At 35.7% G+C, this 13,773-nt stretch overlaps 1 pseudogene; it reads right to left on the reverse strand.

Moving 5' to 3' along the window:
- Positions 1–110: 110 nt before the first annotated feature.
- Positions 111–13,773, reverse strand: part of LOC109377978 (phosphatidylinositol N-acetylglucosaminyltransferase subunit H pseudogene) — a 74,726-nt pseudogene continuing 61,063 nt past the window's right edge.

Consider the following 13,773-nt stretch of genomic DNA (forward strand, 5'->3'; position numbering starts at 1 on the left):
TTTCTAAGACTGTGTCTACTTGATGGTTTTGAATGCAGAAAATACACCAGCTTTAGGGCTTAGGAGTCATTTCCTATGGAAGACAATACTGGCCTTCTGAATGCTGAGACTCATGGGCTAGTGGCTGTGGCTTTGTGGTGTGCCAGGATCTCCTGGCAGCTCCTGTACCATTCAATCAAGCAGTCTCACTGGGGCTTGGCACTCTGGAAGACACGTACTAGGGGGGGATATCCCAGGTGGTTCCACTCCAATCCATCAATAAAATGCAAAGGGAGCACGTCACCTGCATGTAAGTAGCCTCACTAATGATACCATCTTTCACCTTGCCCACCTCAATGAAGGTAATACTTTCTTTACAGAGGCATAGGATGGAGTCATATGGAGGCCAACAGAATCCATGATTAACAGTCTCCTGAACAATTTTCACATAATGGAGGTAACCAAGCAGGCCTCAGAGGGTGATGAAGATGGCAGCAGAGAGGATCATGTCACAGAGGACAAAGAGTTAGCCACATGGTGCAGGTGACAGTGGCGAGATAGTGGGAGGAGAGCTGAGCAGAGCTGAGGCAGAACTCCTGGTAGATGCGGAGTTGTAATAGCAGCTGTGGGGCCAGGTGGCCTTGGCAGATGGCAGAGATGCTGCTTGTCCTCCATGGCACGCTCACCCCCACCTGGCCAGTCCCTGTGTGTGTGTGTGTTTTAAAAGATATGAATTAGAATTCAGGGGAAAAATCTAATCTAAATGGTATAATCTTTGTGGACTTGTATATATTTTTTTGACATAGTGTGGGTGCTGGATATTAATGAAAAAAGTAAAACATTCTCAGTTTTCTTAAATTATAGATTCAGTATCTATATACTTACAAAATGTCATGTACTTAGAGATACTATGAACAGGTTTAAAAAATGCCTCCACCATATAAATATTTAAAATCTATTGAAAGTTGTGTTGTTTATGTAACCTTACTACCCATGAAATGGTTTAGATGAGATAACCTTCTAGCTGTTGCTCTTGGGTGCAGAAGAAGAAAAAATTTGGCAAGTGGTAGCTGGCCTTATCAATACTGGTGACATTTTGCAGCAAATGAAGAGCCCTTATGAAATGTGCAAGCTGAAAGGTAAGAGGCAGCAAGATTTAAAAATATACCCTTACTATAAACACCAAAGAAATGTGGTACAGAACTTGCTTCTCCTTATAGTTTTGTCTATAGCTGGCAGATATTAGGTGTTCAAGCACATTTATTTAATAGGTGAATGAGAATATTTTTAGATGTAGTGTTGCAAAGCCCTTAAATTGTCCTTGCAAACTTGAACACTGATGGGGGAGGAGGAAGCACATGGCTGGATTAGTACCTTATCTGTAGCTCATGGAGCGTTGTCATGATGGAGGATGCTTTACAGCACACTTTAAAACACACCTTCACTCAACCGTAGCTCATGCCCGACTGACTGCACCGAACAAGTTGAAACTTGTCACACACTTTTACTAAGGTTTGTGCACAACTTCCTGTATTGCAGATCCCTGTCTTTCCATTGGATGGCATTCAGCAGCAGCATTTACCATATTTTGTGATCACAATGGAAAGGCTCCATGTCACACATTGCTTTTGGTACAGCAATTTCTGTCAAATAAAAACATTACGGTATGTCATTATCCACCTTATTCACCAGATCTGGCACCATGGGACTTCTGGCTGTTCTTAGAGTCAAAATGACCATGAAAAGTAAACATTTTAAATCAATTCAGGACATGGAGGCACCCATGACAGTGCAACTAAAGACACTCAGGAAAGAGGACTTTCAGAACTGCTTCAGAAAGTGGCAAGAACGATGGGATAAGTGTGCTCAAAGGGAGGGGGAGTATTTTGAGGGGGATCCATGGCAATGTGTCTTTTACTGTAAGAATTTTTTTATTTAAACATTTACTGTATTTCTTGATTGCACCTCACATAAGAGCATTTCAAGGATCATATCAATAGCATTCCTGACATATGATTGTCAGCCTCAGACTTTCTGTTCAAAAGCTCATTTATTGTAAAGCATCCCATTTCACTTTCAAACAGGGTTAAAAATTAAAAATATCTGCCTGATAATGAGGAAAAATGGGCCATCCTATAATAGCCACCCTGTTGTTATGAGCTATTGATAAGGATGTAGACAATAATAAGGCACTGAGTATAGCCCTGTTATAGCATCTCAGTTGGCAGCCACCTGAGCAGCACCAATGTTTTTCCTACCCACTCCACTCCAAACTCACATAGAATAGGGGTCTGTGATTGGAATCCAGTGGTTAAAGTATGGAAGGAGAAAGGTGTTATGGAAAAAATGAGCTATGTACATTTTCTACAAGGTGGGGAAGAACTGCTTCTATACACTAACGAAACAGAGACAATGTTATGTCTTGCTCAGGTTCTGAAAAGGGAGGTGATATGCCAGGACGAGGTCCATGGTATTGAGTCTGGGGTTATACAATGAGTTCAACATAATTCATATGGAGTTTTAGTAAAATTTTATATCTAAGTCCATTAGGCCACTGATTCTATAGAATTGAAAATGTGTGTGAAACTTAACCTAAAGCTGTATATCAAGAGTCACCCGTATGAAAGTGATTGATCTGTAGGGGTGAGTGAGATCAGAGAGGGGACATTGATAGAGAAAAATGAACAGAAGTTGTTTCATTTGAGAAGACTGCTAAGAACTAGAGGTAGATATATAGGAAACAAAGGAACAATGCCTCCCCTGGCGCACCTGAAACAACGCTACATAACAGTGCTCCTGTTAATGGCTGTGGCCTAGGCTGCAGCCACAGGTGGCTCTGCTTCTGTATTAAGACAATCTTTGAAATTCACCTAAAATGTGCCTAAAGTGAATCTTGGGTAGATTTTGTTTTCATATAGTTTTCATTTTTCTCCCCTTGGTTCTGTGTTATAAAAAGAAGGAAAGCTTTCTGTTGAACAAATGACAGTGTAGGATACAGGATATGCACTTAGAAGACAAAACTAAAAGCAAGAAACAAAACACAATTTACTGATATAGCATGCAGAAAGATAAAAGTGTTTATTTTTCAACTTGTAGAAGAATCCACTGTGATTTCAAAATCTTGTTCTAGAGTAATAGAAGTCCAAGTGGCCAGATAAAAATGCTAATTTCATTGGCTTTTAGCTGCAGCACTGTGAGTTTTGGGATAATTACCAGCCATTCTCTGTGCTGTCAAATGAATGACGCTTAACCTTAAGAATCAGAGGGAAATCAACATTCTTAGGGACCTGCTGCACATTCTCTTCTAGTCATTTTTGATTAGTCATTTTCAAAGGACTTTTAAGTGACTTATTGCAGGACATTCAAGTTTTATTCCATAAGTTGTTTTTTCGTTGTTGTTGTTGTTCTGGTTTTTTTTTTTTGTTTTTGGTTTTTTTTTTTGTAATTCTATTGGGCGTGGGAAGCAAGGAAGGGCAAAGACTTGTCAGTTATTGCTGATACCATCTTTGACTTACTTTGGTTGGTGTTGCATTTGAGGCTTTTCTCAGGAAAAGTAGGAGTGAATGCTTTAACATCTGGTCAATTTGACTTAGTGAAGAGTTTAAAATTTTCCCAGAAAAAGTGACTGTTTCACTGAACTGGTAAAATCAAGCAGTAATTTTGGTGTCTTGGGGAAGCAGGTAAAGTGAGACTAAAGTAACCCAAGAGGTTACCCAGCTGGAACTATTTGCTTGCAGCAAGGTGAATTTAATATCTTTACTCTATGAAAATGGATTTTATTGTAATTTCACATTTATAAAACGAGGCTTGGTCTAAATTCATGTCTAAGGTGTTTTTAATGCTTTATGTTTGTATATCAATTCAAAGTTTAATTGAATTTGTTATTAGGTAGTTTCCAAAGAAATCCTTGGTTTGTATTCCTTTCTGGCCAATATTACTATTTAGAAATCAGGCTTGAGTGCAATCAAGAACAAATAGTTTCTTTAACACTTATCTACTCCCTCTAGCTTTATATCAATTTTCATAATACCCCAAGCTTTGTCTCAGATACCAGTGTCCTCAAACTGTTCTCACTAGTCAGCTTGATGACTTTTTGAAACGGCAAATCCTGAGAAACCTTAAAATTATCACAATCTCTCTGACACGTGGCTGTGTCTAATCTCAATCCTCAATTCTTATAGAAATGGAAATTATCATCAACCCACATTTTAGATCACAAACTATTACTCAATTCAGAATAAAACCTCAAGCATCAATCATAATTCTGTGATGAGAATAAATGTGCAAAGTATATGTGAAATCAAAGGCATAAATACTGCAGCCAATAAAACAGCATCCAACTTAGGCCCAAAACTTTCAAATATCTAAAATCATTTTGTTTGAATCTCTGGGCCAGCAGTGTACTAGCAATCCCTTCTCACCCCAGCAAACATACCATCTCCACAGTCAGTCTTCTCTCTCTCTCTCTCTCTCTCTCTCTCTCTCTCTCTCTCTCTCTCTCTCTCTCTCTTTCTCTCTCTTCCTCTCTCCCCTCTTTTCTCCCTCCCCTCATTCTTCATCTCTCTTTTTCTCTTTCACACACATACATATACACCACACACATTGCATGACATTCACATGTGTTGAGCATTCTGTGATGTTTTTAGATCCAACCCTCACTGTCTCACTTAAGAAATCATATCATCATTAGTGTAAGAGTTATGGGGTCAATAGGAAAACCTCAATAACTGTCTAATTTGTAAAGAGCAAATTATTTGACAATTATAGCTTGTATCTATTGTAACGTGTCTCCTGAATCATGTAAACTTCTTTGGTAGGTAACAATTTGGCTCCTGAGAGGATACTCCCGGTCATGCTAGCCCAAACTCCTGAACACATCCTTAATTCCTCCTACTTCATCTCCCTCCAAACCATCAGCCATACCTTCAGCAAACCCTTCACCATGGAGCTTTCCACCTCCAAGGCCGCCACTTAAGTCTTTGTCATTGTATCTCTTGCCCAGGCCACTGCAACATCCCTGTTACTGGGCCTCTCGCTTCCATTATCACTCTGCAATAGCCCACTCTCCACACCGGAATAAGAATGATCTCCTAAAGATGAATATCAGTTCAGATAGTGCTAAATAAAACCATGGAATTAGACCCAGACATCTCCCTACGTCTGATAAGTCTTTGCAGGCCAGCTCCTGTCCATCTCTGGATGCATTGCATAGCCTCTCCACTTTGTTCACAGCTCCAGCTGCCCTGCTCAAATTTCTTTGAGAAAAGATGGAGGCTTTTTTTTAAAACTTTTAATTATTTTTTATTATGAAATACACATTTTTTAGAATTAGTTTCAGCTGTACAACACAGTGCAATATACGTTTTACCCCTCGAGGTGACAACCTCCCTCCTCCAATCCGCCGCCCCACTTCCCCCCCAATAACATACATATCTATTACAATTCCCTTGACTCCACTCTCACACTATACTCCACGTCCCATGACTATATATGATAAGTGTGCTCAAAGGGAGGGGGAGTATTTTGAGGGGGATCCATGGCAATGTGTCTTTTACTGTAAGAATTTTTTTATTTAAACATTTACTGTATTTCTTGATTGCACCTCACATAAGAGCATTTCAAGGATCATATCAATAGCATTCCTGACATATGATTGTCAGCCTCAGACTTTCTGTTCAAAAGCTCATTTATTGTAAAGCATCCCATTTCACTTTCAAACAGGGTTAAAAATTAAAAATATCTGCCTGATAATGAGGAAAAATGGGCCATCCTATAATAGCCACCCTGTTGTTATGAGCTATTGATAAGGATGTAGACAATAATAAGGCACTGAGTATAGCCCTGTTATAGCATCTCAGTTGGCAGCCACCTGAGCAGCACCAATGTTTTTCCTACCCACTCCACTCCAAACTCACATAGAATAGGGGTCTGTNGAGAGTGCCTGATTTTTAATTCTGTCACCTGAGAAGTTAATACTATGCTGTTCCTCGATTGAAGCAAAGAAAGGAGACTACATCTGAAAGAGAAGCTTGTAATTTATACACTTTAATTATATTTCTGAGAATAAATTAATTATACATATTAAAAACATGTTTTGCTTACCAGCTGAAATTAGTCTTAGTTTCTTTTACATTATAACAAATTAATGAAATATAAGAATGATTCTAGACCAAAAGTGCACTCAACATGAATTTTGTATCATCAAAGTTCAGTAATTTAAGTCCAGCATACTTGTTTTTCGAGTCTATCTCACTAAAATTTTATATACACACAACCCATCTTTCAGGATTTATAGAATTCCATAAAATTCTAAAGATCAACATAATGTGCTTTATTTCAATTTAAGTGATTTTAATTAAAAATTAAGAATGTTTTAGAACAATTTTATTGGAAAGCTATATACACACTTTTATCATTAACTTTCTTCTTATCATTCCTCAGGGTCATTAAATACATCATTAATATTTTCTAAATAATGTATTTCCCTTTCATGTTGTGTAGTCTTTAATATGTTCCTGATCATAGGAAGAAAATTAAGTACAATGGTAGCTATACAAATGTTTCTCATAGATGCCCATTACCAGGTTGAAGAAACCCTTTCTATTCTTCATTTGCTGAGAATTTTTATCAGGAATAGATGTTGGATTTTGTCAAATGCTTCTTTTCTCTGTGTCTGTGCAAGTTAGACACTGTTACAGAAATTCAGAGAAAAAATGATTAATATTGAAACATAGGTATCTGAAGGACCGGAGAAAAATGGGTACATTTGGGAGATAAGAAGGAGAAACAATGAACTGATTACTTTGAAAGCTTTAGTGTGCACTTTCAGAGAGANTATATATATATATATATATATTCACTTATAGTTGACATACAACATTATACAACATCAGCTTCAGGTGTACAGTGCAGTGATCAAGCCCATGGAGGCTTTTTTTGACTTAACACCTTTGTGCTTCCATGAGTCTGACTCATCCAGGCTTGGTATATGTCTGGGCTCCTTTGCATGCTTAACCTCTGTTCCCATCCCTCACATCATTGCTTCTCCCCATTACTTCCCATCACAAAACTGCGTTTACTCCCTTTACAGCATTCAACACACAATGAACTTACTTTTTTCTTTTATCTGTTCTGTTTACTTCCTGTGTCCAGTAGAATGCAAATTTCCAAGGTTAATACCTGCTTTTCTTTGTCACCTTTATATCCACTGTATGTGGACTACTGCCTGTCCAAGAGATGCTCAATATTTATTAAATTATTGATCCATGAATCATTCCTTAACAATTCAAGAAATACAATTCCAGGTACCATTATCCATTTTACAATGCCAATCATGTTTTACATGTTCTATAGTGATACAATGTTACAACTACATAGCCCCCAAGACACATAAAGTAGGATGACATGATGGAAAGAACATGGATTCAGCATCAGACAAAACTAGACTTAAATTTCAGCTCTAATGCCCATCTGAGGTGACCTTTTTCTAATTTTAGATGTCAGAATGGTTTTTAAATTTGGGAAGAGACAGAGGGTAGTGATTAGAAAGGGCACAAGAGGGGATTCTGATGTGTTTGTAATGTTTTATTTCTTCACTGGCTAGTGGTTACACAAATGCATTCACTGATAATTTTTTCACTTGTAACTTATAATATATGTAATTTTATAAATCACATATATTATGTAAATTAAATATATGTAATTATAATAAATATATTCTATATTATATATAATTATACTTATATACACATATTACATATTATGCATATAGTTACACATAATAAATTATATATAATTCTTAAATTAAAATGTGTATAAAATAGTGAATTGCTAGGTCCAAGGGTCTGTAACATGTTTAAGTTCTTCGAATATATTGCCAAATTTTCCTTCAGAAATTATTTTAGCAGTTTGTATTCCCATCATTTGCTTATTCATTTATTCAATAAATATTTACTACTAATTGTCATTATTAATGGGCCCTTGACAAGTCAGAATCACTTATTAAAGTATATCTTTATTACTTAGTAGCCAAATATATAACATCTTTTAGTTTTTTATAATTCCTGAAGTAGGACAATTTTTAATATTTTTTCACTGAAATTGATTTTCTTGTTAATTATCTATTCACATTTGGTAATTTTTATTTTGAGGTTGCAAATTCTTAAATATTAATTAGTAATTAATTTTAGTATTACATATCATCCTTAATTTTCCTTTTTATGGATGAGGAGTCTGAATAGAGGTTGTGGTTCCATAAGATTACCACCAAATTTCTCCTCTCTCTTCATCTCAATTTTGCTCTCACTTTTTTATGTACCAAAAGATTGGAAGGTGGTATACTAAAATATTGCTAGAAACTTTATGGTATAAATACAGATAATTTGAATTTATCTTCATTATATAATTAGCATTTCTAACTTTTCAAGTTTAGCATGTACAGGGTTTATAATTTTAACAATAAATAAAACCCAAGGCAGTTAATTCAGAATTTGCAACATAGAATATGTTTTTGTTCTATGTATCAATCTTTTCTTCTTTTGTTGACTCTTTTTTCCTTACTAAATCTTCTTCATGCATTAGAATTCTAGGATGCTTATAATCCATACTTTCTTTGAAATTCCCCAATGAAGAATGTGTGTTCATCTTAGGAAACAAATATAGAAACCTAATAGGAGAATGATGACCATACAACCTTAGTGACTTAGCTGTAGTAGTAGTAGTAGTAACGCTAGTAGTAGTAAGGCACGCCTTTCTAGAGGTTGTTGATACGAATTTTTAAACTGTGAATTGATGATAGTGACAATTGTGATACAGGTAGTGTCAGTCATTTCACTAAACAGAATGTGCTTCATCTCATTTAATACTCATAATATACCTATATAGTAGGTTCTAATGTTATCCCCATTTTACATAAAAGGAAATAAGGTCTGTATAAATTGTGTCAATGGCCCAAAGACACCTAGCTAGTAATGATGGACCTGAGATTCAAACCTGACTGAAATCTGACCCCAGGGACCACCATTTGTAGGGACAAGTACAAACAGTGATTTTGCCAGTTACAACAAGCATGGCAGGCCCACGGTGGATAAAAGCCTCCTGCCCCCAGGGACCTCCCAGATGCATGATGTTACTTTAACACAATTGGTAAATGCTAATCCAGAGAGAAGCATAACACCACGAGAGCATGCAGGGACTACATCTACTCCATGTTTTTGATGCTGACTGGTTTTTCTTACCCTCCAGTAAACGCCTTTTCTCATTCTGAAAGCCATACATTGGGTTGTCAGAAAAGTCATGACTTATTTTTTTCTATGTTTTTCGTTGCAAAAATATGTCATGACTTTTCCAACAACCCAATAGATTCAGTGAAACACAATCCAACTACCCACAAATGTAAACTGAAGACAAATTTAAAATAAACATGTATAAAGCTATCACTTAGCATGGTATTATTCTTCTAGACCTTTACATGCAAAATTTTACAGAATTGGAATCACAGAGCACACCCTGTGATATCTATGACTCAGGCCTCACCACATGCTTTCTTAGCCTAGAATATTATTCCTTTTAAACTTCACCTGTCAAATTTTTATTTCTTCTTCAGGTTTTAACTTAAATGTTACTTAGTCTCAAGATAAATTAGGTTATTATAGCCAATATTTTCTATCTTTGGACTTACCAAAATTTATAAGTAGGTTAGAGACACATATGTAAGCAGAGAGTTTAGTGTTTACTACTAACTCTCCCTTAATGAGTGTTTCTTCCATCTTTGTCACAGTGAGCCATGTTGGAAAAGTGATTACTCATTAATAACCCCCTTTTCATTTACAGGTTGTTATATTCAAATATTAGACACTGAGTCTTTTAACTTCAGTAATGGAAGATTTTCTGGAAAATAATCCATAAAGAACCACTGGATAAATATTTGTTGAACTAATGATACATTAACATGTAATTTAATTATTTTTCTACCTGAACTTTTAAAAAGTCTGAGTAGTGTTTATTACATGTCTATATCATAAAGCATTTATTAATTCTGTATAGTCGAACAGCTGTCTGCTGACATTTTTATGTTACCATGTATGTTGTAGCAATGAAAATGTCATGTTTTTTACCCAAAAACCAAATGCCTAGAAATAGAATTGGTGCATACAAAAAGATTTACATTTTAAGACTATTGACAATTAAAACAGTAATAGAACATAGTAAAATAATTCTCCGAGACACTACCCACTCAGGACAGGACATTTATTCAATAATTTGAATTTGTTTGCTGTCCTGGAAAAGCAGTCATATCTAATTGCATTTTCATCAGCTACTTTTCCTTTCTTTTCCTACTTTTGTTGTTGATGTCGTATTTTAGTTAAATGTACATAGATTATCCAAAGTCTCTCTTTGAGCTCAAAACAGAACAGTGAAGAAATAAATCAGTTATTAACAATGATTTATTTAAAACATGACACATTAGGGTCATGCTTATATTTTGAAAGTATAATCTAACTTTTCTCATACCAATTTATTCAGAGCTTATCTATAAATTGTAAGTGGTTTGTATTGATTTTATTTGGGATTAATACAGTTTTTGCATATCTGACAACTTAAAAGCAGAAGTTTAAGTACAGTTATGATTTATCATAATTCAATTATCATAAATTAAATGGTGTTACTACTTATCTTGCTTCATCATTATCTCATGCTATCATTGTATAACTATAAATATAATTCAGGAATACATTTATCTATGTCATCTAATTTTATACCTAAAACACTTTTCAAGATTTAATAATTTAAGAAATTTAATTATGTGGTAGATACTGCTAATTGACTCCAGAATTCTAACTTTCTTCTCCTCCTTAGTGATAAAACTGTAATATTATTTGGGATGATAATAACTCTGTTAAGAGACTAATTTTCTATAGTGTCTTAGACAATAATGGAGCCCAGAAACCAGTTCTGAATTGTCTATATCTGGACTTGTTTTTACAAGAATGTATAACCCTTCATGTTTGAGCCAAGTTATTTTGTATGCTTTCTTACATACAGCCAAACTTAAATTACAATATATTGATATTTACCCCAAATATCCAGACTATACTCAGAAACCAGATTGACAATTTGATAGTCCATTGTGTATGGAGTGTCTGTGGGTTCCTCAACTGTAAATCATAAGTAGAGAAGATAAGATGCACTATTGCCTGAGATAGCGGGTCTGATAGGAGATCCTAAGGAAGTCTATGTTTTACTTCCACTAAACCCCTCCTTGTTTTAATTACCTATTATTGTGTAACAAACTAGTGGATTAGGCCAACAAATGTTTATTTGCTCACAGTTTCTATAGGTCAGAAGTCTGGGCATGGCTTTGGCGGGTGCTCTGCTTCAGGGTCTCATCTAAAAGTTACAGTCAAGGTACTGGCCAGGGCTGCACTCTAATCTCAAGGTTCATCTGGGGAGAGAATGCTTCCAAGCTCACTGGGTCATGACAGAATTAGTTTCTGGTGGACTTCTAGAGTGAGACTTCAGCTCTTCCTTGGCTCTCAGCCAGAGACTGCTCTCGTTTTCCAGTTGGTTGTTCGCCAGAGGCCACCCTCACTATCTGGCCACACGGATCCCCCCCCCCAACATGGCCGCTTACTTCATCATAGCCAGCAGGAGAGACAATCTCTAACAAGACAGATGTTGAAATCTTACATAGCATAATCACTGAAGTGACATCCTGTCATTTTTGCCATCTCAGAGTTAGCATGCCACATCCTCTGAAACACAGAAAAATTCCCTTATCTGTGACATGTTCTCTTTTATGTTTAATACTTACTGTCTTTTTAATACTTAGTATTTTTTGCAGAATTTTATTTTGCAACAATTTCTTTGAATTCTACAAGGTCTGACAATTAAGTTTGCGAACTCATCCTAGAAAAAGTGCTACATACCTCAATGCTGAATATCACTATGGTCACCTTCAATGTACTCCCCTTAGGAAGCTATGCACTGACACCAGCACCTAGTCCACCCTTCAAAGCAATTTTGGAAGTCTTTTACTGGAATGGCCATCAGAGCTCTCATTGTATTATCCTTGATGTCCTGAATGTCATCAAAATGTTTTCTTTTCACTATTTCCTTTATCTTTGGGTAAAGAAAGAAGTCATTGGGGACAAGATCAGGTGAAAAGAAAGGGTGCTCCAATACAGTTATTTGTTGACTGACCAAAATCTCCCTCACAGACAGTGCCCTGTGAGCTGGTGCATTGTCATGATGCAAGAGCCATGAATTGTTGACAAAAAGTTCAGGTTGTCTAACTTTTTCATGCAGCCTTTTCAGCACTTTCAAATAGTAAACTTAGTTAAGTGTTTCTCCATTTGGTACAAATTCATAATGAATAATCCCTCTGATATCAAAAAAAGGTTAGCAACATCATTGCAACAAGTTTGCAAACCTAATTGTGAGACCTCATATAATTCTCAAGTAGTCACAGAACCTTACCTAGCTTTGGAGCCCTCTGCAAATATAAAATATACTTTTTAATTCCTTCAACCAAATATCCACAGATATTAAGTAATTGAAATCTGAGTATTTGTCTCTGTTGTTTACCTTCAGGGGTCAGCAAACTTTTGAGATAGAAGAGCCGCCAAGGGTCGGCAAACTGTGGCTCGTGAGCCACATGCAGCTCTTTGGGTACCTACATGTGGCTCTGAAGTAAAACTGAAAATAAAAATAAAACTATCATAGTTTCGTTTATATTATTACTTTAAACTTTCCTTATTCGTAAAAATATATTTATGGCTCTCGAATAATTTTTAAATTGTTGTGAAGGACATGATTGACTTTTCCAGGGGTCAGCAAACTTTTGAGATGGAACATACCCAAAGAGCCACATGTGGCTCGCGTGCCGCAGTTTGCTGACCTCTGTTTACCTTGAATCAGCTCAAGATAAATAGAAAACCCCTCTTAAATTGATTGCATTCATTTTAAGTAAAATAGTAATGTATATAAATGTTCTGTATAAAAAATATTCATATAGGCGTTTTCCTACTTATTCTTCTGCAATAGTATTGGACACAAAATATATGAGAAGGCAGACACTTTGTAATCAAAGTAACAGTTATACAATGAAGTTAATAATGAAAGTCAAAGAAAAGTTTACTTTTGTTCCTAGACAAAGACTAAACATTTAAATCAGAGCCTGGATCATTAAATAAATGAAGATATATATATATATATATATATATATATATTATATTTTCTAGAAGTTCACAGATTTTTAATCTTAGTTACTGAATATATTTGGAATGTTTTAAAATATATGAAACTTTGTTACCCTATTTAGAAAACTGGCAATGATTAGGAAAAAAAAAGACTTAGGGATGTTTAAAAATTTGGCAAGATGGAAGCAGAGGGCTTTGCAATGCAGCTTTGAGAGAGATAATAAAAGCTGAGCTAAATATGCTGCAGCCTTAGGATGGCATTTCTCACTGTTAGGGAAATGGAAGTTGTATGTGAGTGGAGGAGCTGACCTTTCCACGGAGTTTACTGCTAGAATCTGCTAAGATCTGGCATAAGGCAATATATTAAAGTGTTTACAAGGGCAAATTGTGTGGAATACTGAGTTCATATTTTTACCCCTAATGTATGTGTTGGAAGAACATAGCATGATCATTTATTATATTTGAGCCTCAACTTTTTTTTAAATTAAAGTTTATTGGGGTGACAATGGTTAGTAAAGTTACATAGGTTTCAGGTGTACAATTCTATAATACATTATCTATATATCACACTGTGTGTTCACTAATCAAAGTCGGT

This window comes from Hipposideros armiger, unplaced genomic scaffold, assembly GCF_001890085.2.
Source record: "Hipposideros armiger isolate ML-2016 unplaced genomic scaffold, ASM189008v1 scaffold_1673, whole genome shotgun sequence".
In the NCBI taxonomy this organism is placed as follows: Eukaryota; Metazoa; Chordata; class Mammalia; order Chiroptera; family Hipposideridae; genus Hipposideros; species Hipposideros armiger.